Here is a 16,200-nt window from a genome sequence, read left to right on the forward strand (position 1 = left end):
GGTGCAATGAAGGCCTTTCTCCAGCTATACTCAACCGCATGGACTTCCATGTCACCTAGGACTACCAGCTAAGTGTTTAAATACAAAACTGCCTTAAATCTACGGCAATGGAGAGCCAGTGTGGTGTAGTGGTTAAGTGCAGTAGTCTCGTAATCTGGGAAAACCAGGTTTGCGTCTCCGCTCCTCCACATGCAGCTGCTGGGTGACCTTGGGCTAGTCACACTTCTCTGAAGTCTCTCAGCCCCACTCACCTCACAGAGTGCTTGTTGTGGGGGAGGAAGGGAAAGGAGAATGTTAGCCGCTTTGAGACTCCTTAAAGGGAGTGAAAGGCGGGATATCAAATCCAAACTCCTCCTCCTCCTCCTCCAATGAGAGTGAGGCATCTATCAATGATGATCGGTCAAGTTACCTTCACGTCCGAGGGAGTAACAGTATTTGGACCACAGAGGGGCAAGTCAAGGAGCGTAGAAGACAGCAGGAAGCCCAGGAAAATTATATTTGGAACAGAGAACATTACACAGTAGTTAGGGCAAAAGACCAGGCCAGAGGAAGCAGCCTGAGCAGGGAAGGCAACCTGGGGGGAAATGCACATAACTAGCACTTGAAGGTGTGAGGAAAGCTCAAGCTCCAATTTGGAATAATTAAACACTTTTTTTTGGTCTGCAGGCCTTTAAGCATACATAATAGTATGTAAGTTTATATGCCTCCAGGTAAGTCATTATCGCATGCTAATTACAAAGCAAGCAACTACAATGACATAACCATGTGAGGATTTAAATTGCAACTAAATCTGGAAGCCATAACCTGAGGATAAGTGCAGTACACCCTCAATTTCGACAGAGATCGCCCGGGTTCCCCCCCAAAAGCAAAGGCTGGCTTCACAGTATCCAGAGATGCTGGATTCTGTTCAAGGGTTTAACCGCTGAGGCTTGTTGACTAGAAGTTTTAATCACCAGAGAGCCCGATCGTCTCCAAAGAATATGATCTAAGATTAGAATTGGTGCAAATTATGGAACAAGGTAGCTTGCCTGATTGTACACCACAATTCCTCTTGGCAGAGGCCCCACCACTCAAGTTCTGAGCAGTGCCAAGCACACTGTTGACATTAAGGTTTTAATTAGCATCAGTACGTGAAAAGCTAATCATCATCGCTTTTACAAGGTTTCCTCCCCAAATCTGAGACCTACCGGTATATTATGGGAAATTGAGGTGTTTTGTTTTCCAGCCTACATGCTCAACAAAAACATACGGTAAAGTCCTCCTCTGACGTTTCAGCCTATGGGTGGGGAAACAGCATGCTGTGATTTTTCTTCCACCTAGAAAAGCATCTCCCTGCATGCAGAAGACTAGCATACCAAAGGGAAGAGCTAGATTTAAATCTTTCTCACACAAGCTAGACCTTCCACAGGGAGATAGTTATAACATGGAGGAGCCAATAGATTAGACCAACTTGGCACAAGAGTACACGTTTACAGTGGTAACTCGGTTTACGAACTTAATCCGTTCTGGAAGTCCGTTCTTCAACTGAAACTGTTTTTAAACCGAGGTGCGCTTTCCCTAATGAGGCCTCCCACCACCAGTTCCCTTCCACCGTTCAGCTTCCGTTCTGAGACTGAGGTAAAGTTCGCAAACCGGGAAACTACTTCCGGATTTGCAAAGTTCGTAAACCGAATAGTTTGGAAACAGGGCTGTTCTTAAACCAAGGTACCACTGTATTCGCTGGGACCAAAGTGGCAACAGCTTATTGATACATTTCCTTTAACAAAACCAGTCCATATAGACAAACCTAGTAAAGGTGAATCTTTGCTTATTTTTAGAAAGCTATCTGTGTTCTATTAAACTTATTTCCAATGGGGATTATACGTACGGGCCATTGGGAATAACTTGGCCAATAGTGTGTTACTAACAATTTTAAAAATGGGGTTCACAACATAGGATTTTCATGAAAACTCCCCGTTGCTAACATTCTACCAATTATGCAAATTCCACATACTCTGGCTTTGTGGTAACTGTAAGGGTCAAACTAGATTTCAGTGTGGGAATTATTTCCAAAGTGTGTCACTTTCAGAGGCATGCTGAGATACAAAAGACAACATATTCTGTGCCTTCTATTCACATTAAAAACAAAACAAAAACTGGCACACTTAACGCAACTTTGAAGTCACGTCTAGTTTGGAACTCATTTGAAATCTTTCCCAGCAATTAAGAAGTGTTTGTGCGATCACTATGCTATTTTAAAAAAGCTACACCAGCTGGTTAGCTGGAGAATTAGTACAACCAAGCTCCACACTTTCCAAAATTATTTGCCATGCTTCACTTGCTGAAGCTTAAATACTTCACTGCAGAATTCCTCACACCTGTAAATACGATTAGGTAACGGTAACGGTACCCCTGACAGGTCCAGTCGCGGACGACTCTGGGGTTGCGTGCTCATCTCGCTCTATAGGCTGAGGGAGCAGGTGTTTGTCCACAGACAGCTTCCAGGTCATGTGGCCAGAATGACTAAGTCGCTTCTGGCGAACTAGAGCAGGGCACGGAAACGCCGTTTACCTCCCTGCAGGAGCGGTACCTATTTATCTACTTGCACTTGATGTGCTTTTGAACTGCTGGGTGGGCAGGTGCAGGGACAGAATGACGGGAGCGCACCCCGTCGCGGGGATTCAAACTGCTGACCTTCTGATCGGCAAGCCCTAGGCTCTGTGGTTTAGACCACAGCACCACCCGCGTCCCTAGAAATACGATTAGACTGATGCTCAAATTTAAACTGCTATAGAAACACCACAAAGATATCACAAAAAATATACCCACCAGTGGCTGACTCCAGTGTTTGAAATTAGCCAGGCGCCAGGCGCATTTTGCACCTGGCGTTTGACCACTTGCAACCAAGTGAGGATGCCTGGTGTCAGAATGGCGCCTGACATCTCCACCACCTGGAGGTGCACGCCTGGGGATCATACCCCGGCTGTTTTCACACACCAGTACCAACCACATCCTGAAAAATTCTCTCAGTTACATTTTATCTGCACCTTTGGAATGGATTTCTGGAACCAAAATGCTTTTTCTGCGCAGCCTGAGAAGGAGCAGTCACCATTAACAAAAAACGGGTTAGCATAGGCATATGTGTGAGGTGTCCCTAGATCAAGTGACTTTTCTTCTTTCAGTTCTCTTTTTTTAAAAAAATATATTTATTAAGTTTTACAAGAAAACACACATAACTACCACAAAAGTAAAAAGAAACAGAACATAATCAAAGAAACATATATGACAAATCAAAACAGTGAAATACAAAAAAATAAAAAATAATAAAATTAAAAAATTCCACCCAACAAAGTATAAAACATAAAAACTCCGACTTTTAAAATCATATTTAATTAGCTTCCTTTCTTGACTTCCTCACACCTCCCTTTTTTGCGTTCCTCTTTACCCAATCAGATACAGCAAATCCTAACCCTCTTTCAGATCTCATTTCTAATTATTAGATTCAATCTATTATGTCTCCAATCTTTCCTCCTTATACATAAACACCTTTAAAATGTTATTAACTTTCGACATAATATAACTTTGGTTTTACCCTTTTCTGTAGCCTTTTTGCATCCTTTTTTTTTTAACTATATCACTAATGCCTCTTCTTTCAGTTCTCAAAGCTCTTAAGGTTAGCTCAAGGTTGTCATCCGAACTAGCCAGATGTTTAACTGAGACTCATTCTCAGTCAGTCCATCATTTTAAAAAATAACACGTCTTTCCCAAAAATGTCAACAAGACATTCCATTTTGGCGACTGAAACCTTGGTTTAAGGAGGTACTGGGCACCTAGCTTATATATCTGAGTTTTTAACACTGCTGCCTACATAGCACTAATCTATGTGTCAGGGGACGTAGGGATGTCATCGGAACATTTTCTGGAACGGTGATCCTGGCCGCCTGGCCATGACTGAATGTAACATCTTGTTTACTCCCTGGATTTTCTTGAAGAAGCAAGATGGAATTTCAAATATGTGAAGCCTTGTAGCATATGATGTGGGCAGGAGTATATGCAAGGAGACAAGTGATCCAAGGGGAATGCAATTAGGCCAGCTCCAATCTAATCAGCCTGGCTTGCAAAATACATCTGACAGCTTCCAAAAGATGAGGCTACACACTGCAGCTGTGATTGAACTGAAACAGGGCAGGACTGGGCAAATTGCCCCCTGGCTTGAAAAGCTTCAGTGACCAGAACCTTGCAGCAGGTTAGCTTATTTGTGGCAGGGAAGCTCTGCTTCCTTCCAACACGCAGTCCACAACAGCCCATCTCTATAGTGCAACCAAGAGTCAGGTTAACGAACTAGCAGAATGGAACTGTACTTGCCAGAACCATTACCATCCTCATCCCAAAGAGCCCTACCAACGATGGCCTGCCTGAAGTTCGAGCAGGGATGCTTTTAGCTTCTGATGACTCCCGTAACAGAAAACATTAGGATTCTAAAGTTCCATGACATCATAATGTTAATGGAAGCAGCTTTCAGGGAACAGCCAAGCGATCGACATCAGATTTATGCAGGGCTTCTGCTGGGAGGGACTGCAAGCAAAGGATGAAATGCTTTGACGACAGTTCTCATGGATGCCCTATGCATTCAAAGCGAGCATGCATGCAAGAGAAGAACTCTAAACTTTCTCTACGTATTTGCTTCCCCTTTGAGCCTTCCCTTGTGCACTTCAAAATACATCACAGATCAATGAAGCTTCCCTGTGACCCCTTTCGTCTATTGATTTGCTTGAATTTAGACCCAGAACAAGGGCAAGTCCTGCCAAACCATAAGAAATTGCGGGTGGCTGGAAGGTGCTTAACATGCACCTAAGAAATTTGGAATATTTCCCAATTCATATATGCAGACATACAGGAAATTATTGTTAAATCGAAAGATGGATTTTTAACATACGTGGCATTAAGAGATAAATATCAGCTATTGGATGTAACCCAATGGCAATATTTGCAGCTACAACATTCTATTAACAACATTCTATTTCAGTTTCTGAGATGCTTGAGATACTAGAACAAGTGGCTAAATACTTTTTTAAAAAAAGTGATTACCTTTTGTTTATATTTGTTATCAATAAATCAATTTGAGATGCAGATGTTAAGAAATGAATGGAATAAAGAATTGGAGGTTCCTATGTTGCCTGGACAATGGTAGTGTTTTAACTTCTATAGCAAGGCTGTCAGTGGACCTGAGTTATACAACAGAAAATAATATTTAGAATTTATTGGACACTATGTTTACATAGAAAAGAACTATCTAAAACAACATTTTGTTGGATTATGTAATAACAGCATTATGTAATAAGCATGCTTCTTTAAAACACATGTTTCTAACAATGCCTTACACTTACTAAGTTTTGGGAGAAAATAATGGGTTAATGTAAGTATAACTGTGTGAAAAAGGCTAAATTTTTCATACGACAATATTCTTTTGAACCATGCACCTACTACATGGATTTTGAGAAATGGACAATGGATTCTCTGTACCCTTAATCTGGCCAAAAGATTGGTATTGCTGCATTGGAAAGATAAATATACAACTCTGTTTATTCAATGTGTTGAAGACCTGACTAGTGGATTGCTTATAGACAGACTTTGCATGGACAAGTACTGTATAATGAACTTTGGAATGCATTCATATAAAATACCGTAGATTAAAAATTGTAATTGTTAACCGTTTGCAATTGTTATAGTGAAATACCACATTTGGTGTGTTTTTTTAAATAGCAACTTATATGTAAAAAAGAGATACATACATACACTGAATTATTTTTAAAGTCATTAAAATGTATTTTAAAATTATTGAACACTGCACTTCTAAGGGCTTCTTCAAATGTTAGCTTTTTAGTGTGTGCCTGATATAGCATATCTAAACACAAAGTGTTGGTTAAAACCAGGTATTTTATATATGGACCATATAAATAACACTTGTCCAAGATCAAGGCTTGATTACAGCATGTCAGAGATTCTAACCATACTTGCATGCAAAATTAGTGTTTTGTGAGCTGTCAAAGTTAAAAGCTAGTTTCAGTATAACTTAACTCACTGTACTTTAAAGAACTGTAGCCACAGCAGTCTGTAGCAGCAAATGCAAGTATTGTGGCACCTTGGACAAGGAACCTGGATTGTTGAGTCAGGATATCATACAAATGAAAGGCTACATGAAGCAGATGGAGGGGAGACATTAAATCTGAAATACAGGAGGGAACAATGGTTGACGAAGGGCGGGTCTACACTGGTCGGCTATAACGTCAAAAATACGTTATAAAAATGTGACACCAGAGGGCGCTGCAGAGTAGTGACCTGTCAGCAATGGGAAATTGCATTGAGAGATATATAACTTTTTTCATGGCCTTTAACAGCGTTTTTATAGATCAGTGTAGATCCAGCCCAAGTGAGAAATAAAAATAATAGGTAATAGCCGGTTATGACTATTTGCTTGTGAAACGGAAACCCACATATGCAATGGGGCTTTCGGTCCCTCTTCTTCCCCCTCCAGTCCCCGTGCTCCAAAAGTTCTGCTAGCCTTTGGAGCAGAACTAGGAGGCCAAAGAGGGATGTAGGTTTTGAAGAAGTCCCTTTGCAGAAGCAGACACCTGCTAGTGCAACACAGGATCACACCCAGTGGGTATGCAGAGAGCACATCATAGATGAAACAAAACAAAAACCCTGCTTTATGCCAAGTCAGATCACTGGTCCATATAGATTAATATTGTCAACATGGACTGGCAGCAGCCCTCCAGGGTTTCAGGCAGGAGTCCAGCCCTACATGGAGGCACCAAGGAGTGAACTTGGGACCTTTTGCATGCAGAGCATAAGCTATGGCTCTTCCCCATGCTGACAACTGGTAGTGTCAAGCATGGACACGATTCAAACTCTTGCATTAGAGTTACAGTTATGCCGAGTAGCAGAAACAAGACTGGTCAAGTACACCAATGTGATCACATCTAGTAGATTGTTCACACAATGCCACACATCAGAAGCTGGCTACATTTAGGGCAAATGAAGATTAGCTACATGAGATGCTTTTCCCCCTGTTTCCATCTGCAAGTTTAAAAGCCAAGCACGGGGCCAGTAAAAGCACAAAAAAGGCCATGTTATGCAGTCAATCAAAGTCCACAATCAAGCTTGGCAGGGCGATGCCTGTGAGCTGCCAAGCCAATGACATCTTCTCCTAGGATAAACAAACATCTTTTTTCCAAGACCTTGGCAATGGCCCCAGACCTTGGGGTGAACTTCAGTCCTTCAGCCAGCCAAGTGGATGGAATGCAGGGTGTGAGAAGTCAAGAAGGATCACTCTGCAAGACAGGTCTGATGAAAAAAGGGCCACGAAAGGGAGCTTGGCTAAGCATCTGAGTATCTTAATATGCAAAAGGGGAACTGCTTAATTTAAAAGGGAGGCCGAGCACATATGAGGTATAAATAGTGCCAGCTTCTCCAACTACATTGGGCTTTAACAACTTAAGCTTTTATCCTGGCATTTGCAAAATTCCTAGCAGAGCTTACGTTAAAGTAGTCTCCATAAAGAGATCTTTAAGTACTCTTCGCTGGTAATCATAGCCCCAAATCCTTGGAAAGTGAACATGAACTCTAGAAGCTGCTATAAACTCCTCACCTTGCTCCCTTCACACGGGATGGTTCAAACTATGAATACTCGCCACTCTGGCTTTGTACCATTTTATGTTCTAAAGCCAAAGCTAATTAGGCAAGGAGAGAAAGTAATTCACCCGCAGAACCATTTGTCTCAGAGAGCTGGTGAAATCTGTATTTTTAAGGAACAGTCCCTGAACTACCCTGTAAAGGGCCGAGCTGCGTTAAGTTACCCTCTGAAATTATATAAAAATGGAGGCTCCGTAATAAATCAGCTAAAAACAGAAAAAGTGCTAAACCTCCGCAATCTTCTTGAAGCCTGACGTATGAATAAATCCAAGCACAATGCACTTAAATCAGAGAGCGAACAACACGGTGAGAGGGCCACGTGGTGAACAAAGCCAAGTAAAAACACTTGCAGAAACAGAGGATTATTCGTTCCTGCTGCCTCTTCTGCTTGAATAAGTAGTCTGAATTGTGAAGCATGCACAACAGCAGCAGTCTATATAAGCTAGGTTTATGCCTGGTTTCAGGCTCCTTCACTGTGTAAGCAACAGCTGAAAAACTATGATGTAACCTTCCCCTGAGTTTGCAAGAAGGGAGTTGTACAGCTGAGGCAATATTATATTAAGCTACAATGCCAGATGAACACTCTGAAAGAAATGTCGAGTGCAAATGCAATATTTGGAGTGTGCCCGTCGCGGCAGAACTAACGCCCTGCATTGCATAAGATTTCAGATTCAGTCACTGACATCCCCAGTGAAAGAATCTCAGGTAGCAAAGCGGGGGGAAAGACCCTGGCCCGAGATTGAAGAGAGATGTTGACAGCCAGCTGTTCAAAGGGGGCTAGAGAGACCAGTGACCTGACAGTGTCAGACCCAGCCAACACTTGCAGCAGAATGAGATGGTAAATTTGTGAGTTGGAATATACCACTTCAGGATGCAAGTGCGGGGGTGTGCATGCAAACCCCATTTCTAAGAATTACTGCACATAAAAGCTCCCTTAAGTAGAAAACTACCATGCAGATAACAGAGAAATTATCCCCTGTTGCTCCCCGATTTTTATATTTTGTTAATGTGCTGCAGCAGCATTCAAAACCGATCCCTCATCCCTGGCAATCTCAAATCGTACCATGTATTCTATCATCTCAGAATTTGGTCTCATTTTTCTGAACGTGTAAACCAAAGCATCTATGTATTTGCATCCCTGCCTGACTTATCAGCCTTTTCCCCGACTGCCGGAGCCTCTCTCAAGCCATGTCCCTGGAACGACTGCTTGAGAAAAACAACCAATGCCCACTAGATGAAAACTGTGCTCCTGAAAGCCCCAGCCTAATGTTTATTTCCAAGACAACAGCTGCTGCTGCTGCTACCTTTAAGTGCCTGCATTTCGGCATCAGCGTTTGTCATCTTTTTGGCAGCGGCCCCAGTAAAAAGTAGCCCTGAATAGCATAAATGAAGCTCGAAATACTTCACTCTTTGTTGTAAAGAACAAGATTGCTCAGAAACCATAAACTGTACAATTTTCCCTTTGGAGTTCCGAGCCCGTTCCTGAAGGAAGATTGGTTCTGAAGTGTTCATTACAAATGAGCTATTCATTTAAAGGCATAGTGCCCCAATTGTGCAGCCTCACACGAAAAAGCACGGACTCTTAGACCAAAGGCTTGCGATTTTGCTACAGTTCTCACCAGCAAGGCTATCTTGGTCTATGAAGCAACTGTGGGCAGAATAATATGTACCCGGCAGAGCAGAGTGCACATATAAACACACTAACCGAATGCTGTGAAGCAAGTATGACAGCTTACGAATCTCCCCCGCCTCCCAGTTATCAGACTGTTTAGAGATACACTCACCCTTCTGTTTCAAAGCCAAGCCAATATCCGCCCACTTGCGCCGAAAGCAAGCAGCAGAAGATGCGGCTGATTTTCAGCAAATGTTACCAGCAGTGCTTAAGCCAGGCAATGCAATGCGATACAGATCATAATCAGACAGATAATTATGCCAGAGCAGAGTGCCGTGCAAGCCATTTTAAATGTATACATTTTCAGAAGTTAAATGGCAGTAAACGGATAACACCATTAGCGCTACAACTCTAGGTAACGGACAGTTTGCAAGTGGGCATCCACATACCTTTGTAGACCAAAACCTCAGTTTGGGTATCAGTCAACACAGTACGCACAAGAGCCAAGCATTGCTGCTGAGCTTCTTTGCAGATCCTGCTCCTCTTAACAGGCAAGCTAGCTAATCAGCCTCTCAATCCACGTGCACCACCAGATTCGCTCCTTTTAGTTCCTCTAAAGCTGGAATCACTGACAACACCAACGAAAATAACGGGTGAAGGATCTGATGTAAGGATAACATGCAGTTAAAGCGTTATGGACTGTGGAGATAGTTATCAAGAAAACAAATTGCATTTTTCCAGGAGCAGCCTCAAGGTCAAGCATGCCTCCCCCCCCCCCCAACACTGAGAAGAAATTTCTCTTTAAATACACTTCAGCCATGCCTAAATAACTCAATATATTTCATGTGGCTTTGGGTACAACATTCCAAACAATATCTGAGAGATCTTTGACACACACACACAAAAATTACTTTTGCATTTTTAGGTCTGGAATGCCTGCTTTCAGAAGTCCTATGCAGTTAACTGTGTTTGCATCTGTAACATAACTTTACACAGGCTACTGCTGCATATTTATAGTACGGGGGCAAAGAATTTCACCCCCGTTGGGGTCAAACCACAAATATGCAAACTGAAGCACTTTACCTGATCAGCAAAACGAATTGAACATTTGCATTACAGGCAAAGTGACACAAAACAGGATTGATTGCTGGGTTTATAGATGACACCCAGTTTAAGCTTCTGCTCCCTCCTACCAGACCTGCCCAACCCCAACAAAACTTTGTCACGCAGGGAAGGTCCTCAAGACTGAAAGGGAAAACCCAATACCTATTCTGGGTGCAACAGCTACAGTGGGGCTGGCCCATTAGGCTACATCTGGAACAGCTCAGCTGGTACAGCATGAGACTCTTAAACTCAGGGTTGTGGGTTTGAGCCCCACGTCGGGCAAAGGATTCTTGCATTGCAGGGGGCTGGACTAGATGACCCTCGTGGTCCCTTCCAACTCTACAATTCTATGATTTAATGACCCACAAGCCATATCTCCACATAATGCCAATGCATACCAAAAGCTGCCCTCCAAGTCTCCCCCAGTAGATATAATAATAATCATAATAATAAATATAATAATAATACTTATAATAATAATTTATTATTTATACCCCGCCCATCTGGCTGAGTTTCCCCAGCCACTCTAGGCGGCTCCCAATCGAGTGTTAAAAACAATACAGCATTAAATATTAAAAACTTCCCTGAACAGGGCTGCCTTCAGATGTCTTTTAAAGATAGGATAGCTGCTTATTTCCTTCACATCTGAAGGGTGTTCCACAGGGTGGGTACCACTACCAAGAACGCCAATGAGGGAACCACCAGAAGGCCCTCGGAGCTGGACCTCAGTGTCCGGGCTGAATGATGGGGGTGGAGATGCTCCTTCAGGTATACAGGACCAAGGCCATTTAGGACTTTAAAGGTCAACACCAACACTTTGAATTGTGCTCGGAAACGTACTGGGAGCCAATGTAGGTCTTGGTGTTATGTGGTCCCGGCTGCCAGTCACCAGTCTAGCTGCCGCATTCTGGATTAATAGCAGTCTCTGGGTCACCTTCAAAGGTAGCCCCACGTAGAGCGCATTGCAGTAGTCCAAGCGGGAGATAACTAGAGCATGCACCACTCTGGCGAGACAGTCTGTGGGCAGGTAGGGTCTCAGCCTGCGTACCAGATGAAGTTGGTAAACAGCCGCCCTGGACACAGATGCCTCTCAGGATGGCAAAAAATCCCTCTCTCATGCTTTGCTACCTCCTCCTATAATCACCCTGTTTGGTCACCTACAGGACACTCCACACACCAGCAGTTCTTTACCTGCAACACTTTTCTCCCCTTCCACTTCTCTGGCTTTCCGCACCCCTCTTGTTCTTGCACCCCAAACCCTTCCCCCTTTGCCACAAGTCACTGCAACTTTCTCTGTGATTCTTTTCCACCCTGTATTCTGCCCTAGAAGTCTGTTCTGATAGTTGCCGACTCAAGCACTACAAGGAGCAAAGTTCCTCCCTCATTTCACTCTCTTTTCCAGGATCGACACATTTATTTGCTTCTTGCTTCTTCCCTTTTCTCCCCGTTGCACATCCTGCTTTAGAAAGAAACTCCTTGCCTCAAACCCCAAGACCTTTGCCCACACTTAACCCATCCTGCCTCCTCAACCTGACCTTGCAGAGATAAGAATCTCTTCTCTCTCTCTCTCAAGTTCTCTTACAGCCCCTTCAGCACCTGATTTTTCTAGGGTCGGTTTTCTCACCCCTTGCATGAGCCACACACAGATCCCAACACGTGATCTCTTCTCTTCTCTTACCTTATCAGACAGCCTTATGATCTCCACCCACCCCCACTTATTTCCTCCCATCAACCAACACACCTGGACACGCAACAAACTATTTGCTTCTGCAGTTATTTCTCACTCAACCGCTGGGATTTTTTGCTCACCTTTTTGAACTCTCTTGAAGAACATCTCAAGAGTAGTTCAAAAAATGTGTCTTCCCTCTTTTGCACAGGCTGTCTTCTTGTATCCCCTACCAAACCCAATTCTCTCCCTTGTCCCCAAACCCTGCCTCTCAAACTCACCTGCCCCCTTTCTGCCTTATCCTCCTCTCCAACAACACTCCAGCCTTTCTTCTTCTGAAGCCCATTTGCTAGGGCCCCTCTCTTGAATCTGCCCTGTGTTGTGCTTCCTCTGCCCTGTGTTGGCAGACCAACTCTGCGTTACAAAGATGCCTCCAAACACGAAGGATAGAGACATCAACCCCGACATGTGGGAATCTCTTACAGACAACCTCAGTCCCTAGAGACAGAGGTTGTGCAGCCACAGCAGCGACCAGAGGAGGAATGACCGCTGGGAGGAGCGCAGAAAGAAGGAACGCCGTGGTGCATCTGCAGCAGCATAACCAGACGCCTTCGTCTGCCCCAGCTGCAACAAAACATGTCCCTCCTGTATCGGTTTCTACTGCCACAACAGGATCTGTAACTCACAGATCCTCCAACAAGGCACAATCCTCCAACAACAAGAATCCCTCAGTCACACAACAGCCTCTGCATCCCTCCAACTCCCACCCAGAGACACACACACACCCTACTCAAATACACACACCTTTCCATAAAAATGCCCCCTCCCCAGCCATGAAATCCTCTTTCAAGGCAAATCCCCTAAGACACTCCTTTGTGTGTTTCCCTTCCTCCACCACTCTATTTCTCAAGGAGTTCTGATCCCTAAGCCCACCCTGATGTGGGCTTGGTTCCCGGAATTGCTCTGCTGGTCTGAAAGATATATATTTTAGAAAACCACAAATCAGGCAGCGTTTAGATTAACTGGTTTGTGGCAGGGAATGATTGGTAAATCTACACGGGGTTATGGAGCTGTCAGCCACATTAAGGCACCAAAAAACTCTTCTCACTCATTCTTTTTATTCCTTATGTTTACATGCCACTTTCTCCCCAAGGTGACATAAATGTGGTTCTTAGGATGTCTCCCATCCAGCGACTAACCAGGGGTCAGCAAGCTTTTTCAGCAGGTGGCTGGTCCACTGTCCCTCAGACCTTGTGGGGGGCCGGACTACATTTTGGAGGGGGGGGGGAAACGAATTTCTATGCCCCACAAATAACCCAGAGATGCATTTTAAATAAAAGGACACATTCTACTCATGTAAAAACACGCTGATTCCCAGACCGTCTGTGGGCTGGATTTAGAAGGTGATTGGGCCGGATCTGCCCCCCGGGGATTAGTTTGTCTTCCCATGGACTAAACCCAAACCTGGTTAGCTTCAACCAAGGTGGTGGCCTCATGTGTCTTCACACCAAATTCCAGGAGCTACTTGTTTGGTTTTCATATTCCAAGAGCACATTTTTTTTGCTGCTGGCTGCTCTTAGGCCTTGCTTCTGGGTACCCTACAACCACCAGACAGACCAATATCGAAAACAAAATACCGGGCAAGATTTTCGTACTACATTTATATCCCACCTTTTCTCCAAAGAGCTCAAGGTGACATCCCTTTCCCCAATTTAATCCTCACAGCATCCCTGTGAGGTGGGTTGGGAAGGTAGTGAGTGACCCAAAGTTACAGAGATACATCAGCTGAGTGGGAATTTGAACCCGGTCTCCCAGACCCAACACTTTAACCACTAACCCCATCAACACAAGGCAACTTGCAAGGCTAGAATACACATCGAAAACAAATCCTAAAGATTGCTTTATTTTTTCCCCCAAAATGGAGCCAAGCACATACTTGAATAAATTTGTTCTCAGGAGTTTAGATTACCTCTGCATAGAACCCACAAGTTCAGAATCACTCTACCCCTGATATTCTGGTATTCTTCAGCAATTTTACCTACAACAGCTGAGTAAAACCTCCAGGGGCAGAGGCACTGTACCTCCAAATGCCACCTGTTTCAGGGTGGGGCATTCAGCAGCAGGGAAAGCTGTAAAACCTTATAAGACTGCTATGGGGGGCAAACAACACAGAAGGCTGCTGTAGCTGGACCACTCCGATGTGCAGGTGTGTGTCAGGGACGTGGGACAAAAGCGTTGTGTGGATGGTGCATCTCAAGGAAACACCTCACCCCAGGCAGTCTGTTCCGACGTGCAGGTGAGTGTCAGGGACACGGGGCAGAAGAGTCATGTGGATGGCGTGCCATTGCCATCCCTGCCTGGGGAAACCCCCCACTCCAAACCACCTGCCCCTACACACAGATGCGTGTTATGGTCACGGGTCAGAAGGGCCGTTTGGACGGCGCGCCTGTGCTCTCCCTCCCTCACAAACACCTCCTACCCCTCCTTGTGGCCCGTTCCGACGTGCCGATGCGTGTCAGGGTCGCGGGTCAGAAGGGTCGTGTGGACCGCGCGCCTCCCCTCCCGCCCGCGGCCCTCCCCTCCGCGGCCGGTACCTGCTCCTGCCGGAGCGCGCTGCTCTGACGGGGCCGCGCTCTTCCGCAACCCCTCCCGCAAGAACACCTCGTACCCCTCGCGGCAGCCCGTTCCGACGTGCAGGTGCGTGTCAGGGCCGCGGGTCAGAAGGGCCGTGTGGACCGCGCTCTTCCGCAACCCCTCCCGCAAGAACACCTCATACCCCTCCCGGCAGCCCGTTCCGACGTGCAGGTGCGTGTCAAGGCCGCGGGTCAGAAGGGCCGTGTGGACCGCGCTCTTCCGCAACCCCTCCCGCAAGAACACCTCATACCCCTCCCGGCAGCCCATTCCGACGTGCAGGTGCGTGTCAGGGTCGCGGGTCAGAAGGGTCGTGTGGACCGCGCGCCTCCCCTCCCGCCCGCGGCCCTCCCCTCCGCGGCCGGTACCTGCTCCTGCCGGAGCGCGCTGCTCTGCCGGGGCCCGGCTGCTCCCCCTCGCAGGGGCGGGCTGCTTGCTGCGCCGGGCTGCTCCGCTGGGGCCGGGTCCTGTCCGGTCACGGTCCGGGGTCGGGGTCGCGGGCGGGTCGGCCGGGCGTCGGGCTCTGTCACGGCGACCGGGCGGAGGCGGCAGCGGGCTCCGAAGCGGGCGGCGCAGGCGGGCGCTTTATACCCTCGGCTCCTCGGAAACCGTCTCCGCGCAACGCTTCCGCTTCCGCCCCTCCCTCGCGCCCGCCCGCCTCATGAATATGCAAATCGGGGCGAGCGAGGAGGGGGGCGCCTGAGGAGCGAAGGGCAAGAGAAAGAGGGAGGGGAGGCGGCCAGCCAATGAGGGGGAGGGCAGGGCTCCCCCCGCAGCGCGCCGATTGGCTACGCTCTCAAGGAAATGGAACGCGCGCACCGCGAAGGTAGGAGAACCTGCAGAGCCCAGTGACGCTGCTGACGAGGCTGCAGCATCGCTGTGAGCGCAACGCCTGGGCAAAAGATGGGGGGGGGGCTGCTGGAAGGGCGCCTGCTAGGAATCAGAGGGAGGGAGGGGGGCATGGCGAGAGTTAATGGCGGGGGCAAGTGGAAGGAATCGCAAAGCACCTTGAAGGGGCAGGGAATGCTCGTCGGGGTGTGCAGAGGCAAGCGCTGCATGCGCGCACCGGGGGAGACTTAGAATGGGTTGCATTCTGTCCTGGGCAAAAGGTGCGTGGAAGGATCCTCGGCATTGCACGTTTTGCGTGTGCAGATAGGTGCCGGCTAGTTTGCAGCCGGTGCGCGCGCTGAAAAACAAGCCCCGCGGAGCGCAGTGGTGCATAACTCCCAAGCAGCCTCAGAATGCTGATTATTCTTCCCTAAAGTTAAGCTGGCTTTAAAAATAACAAACGCCCTTCTCTAAAGCCCTTCTGCACATGATGGATGGTGGAAAAGAAATCCTACACATGTCTGCACTTGCCTGGCTTGGAACTGATCCGCCTAGAATGGTTTCTAGCAGGTGCCTTTCATATGGCAGAGGTTTATTTGCTCATTCTCCGTATGGGCAAAAAACTCTTCTCCCAGGGAACTCAGATCTGCATACACAAAGTAATGCCAACAGCCCCATGAAGTAG

At 46.4% G+C, this 16,200-nt stretch overlaps 1 protein-coding gene across 11 annotated transcripts in view; it reads right to left on the bottom strand.

Annotated features, from left to right (window-relative positions):
* The window catches only part of SLC45A4 (solute carrier family 45 member 4), a 133,452-nt gene that overhangs the window by 71,713 nt on the left and 45,539 nt on the right, over positions 1 to 16,200 (bottom strand). For 2 of the 11 annotated variants that reach the window (XM_081204579.1, XM_081204575.1), the window contains exon 1: positions 15,056 to 15,237. The exons of 5 other annotated variants lie outside the window; for them this stretch is intronic. The gene's annotated coding sequence lies outside the window, so the exon portion shown is untranslated. Of the gene's footprint in view, positions 1 to 4,344; positions 4,415 to 9,735; positions 9,757 to 14,650; positions 14,686 to 15,055; positions 15,238 to 16,200 lie in introns of those variants that run through there. 4 more of the 11 variants (XM_081204572.1, XM_081204577.1, XM_081204578.1 and 1 more) reach the window with 4 other exon arrangements.

The sequence above is a fragment of the Podarcis bocagei genome, assembly GCF_964188305.1.
Source record: "Podarcis bocagei genome assembly, chromosome: 8".
In the NCBI taxonomy this organism is placed as follows: Eukaryota; Metazoa; Chordata; class Lepidosauria; order Squamata; family Lacertidae; genus Podarcis; species Podarcis bocagei.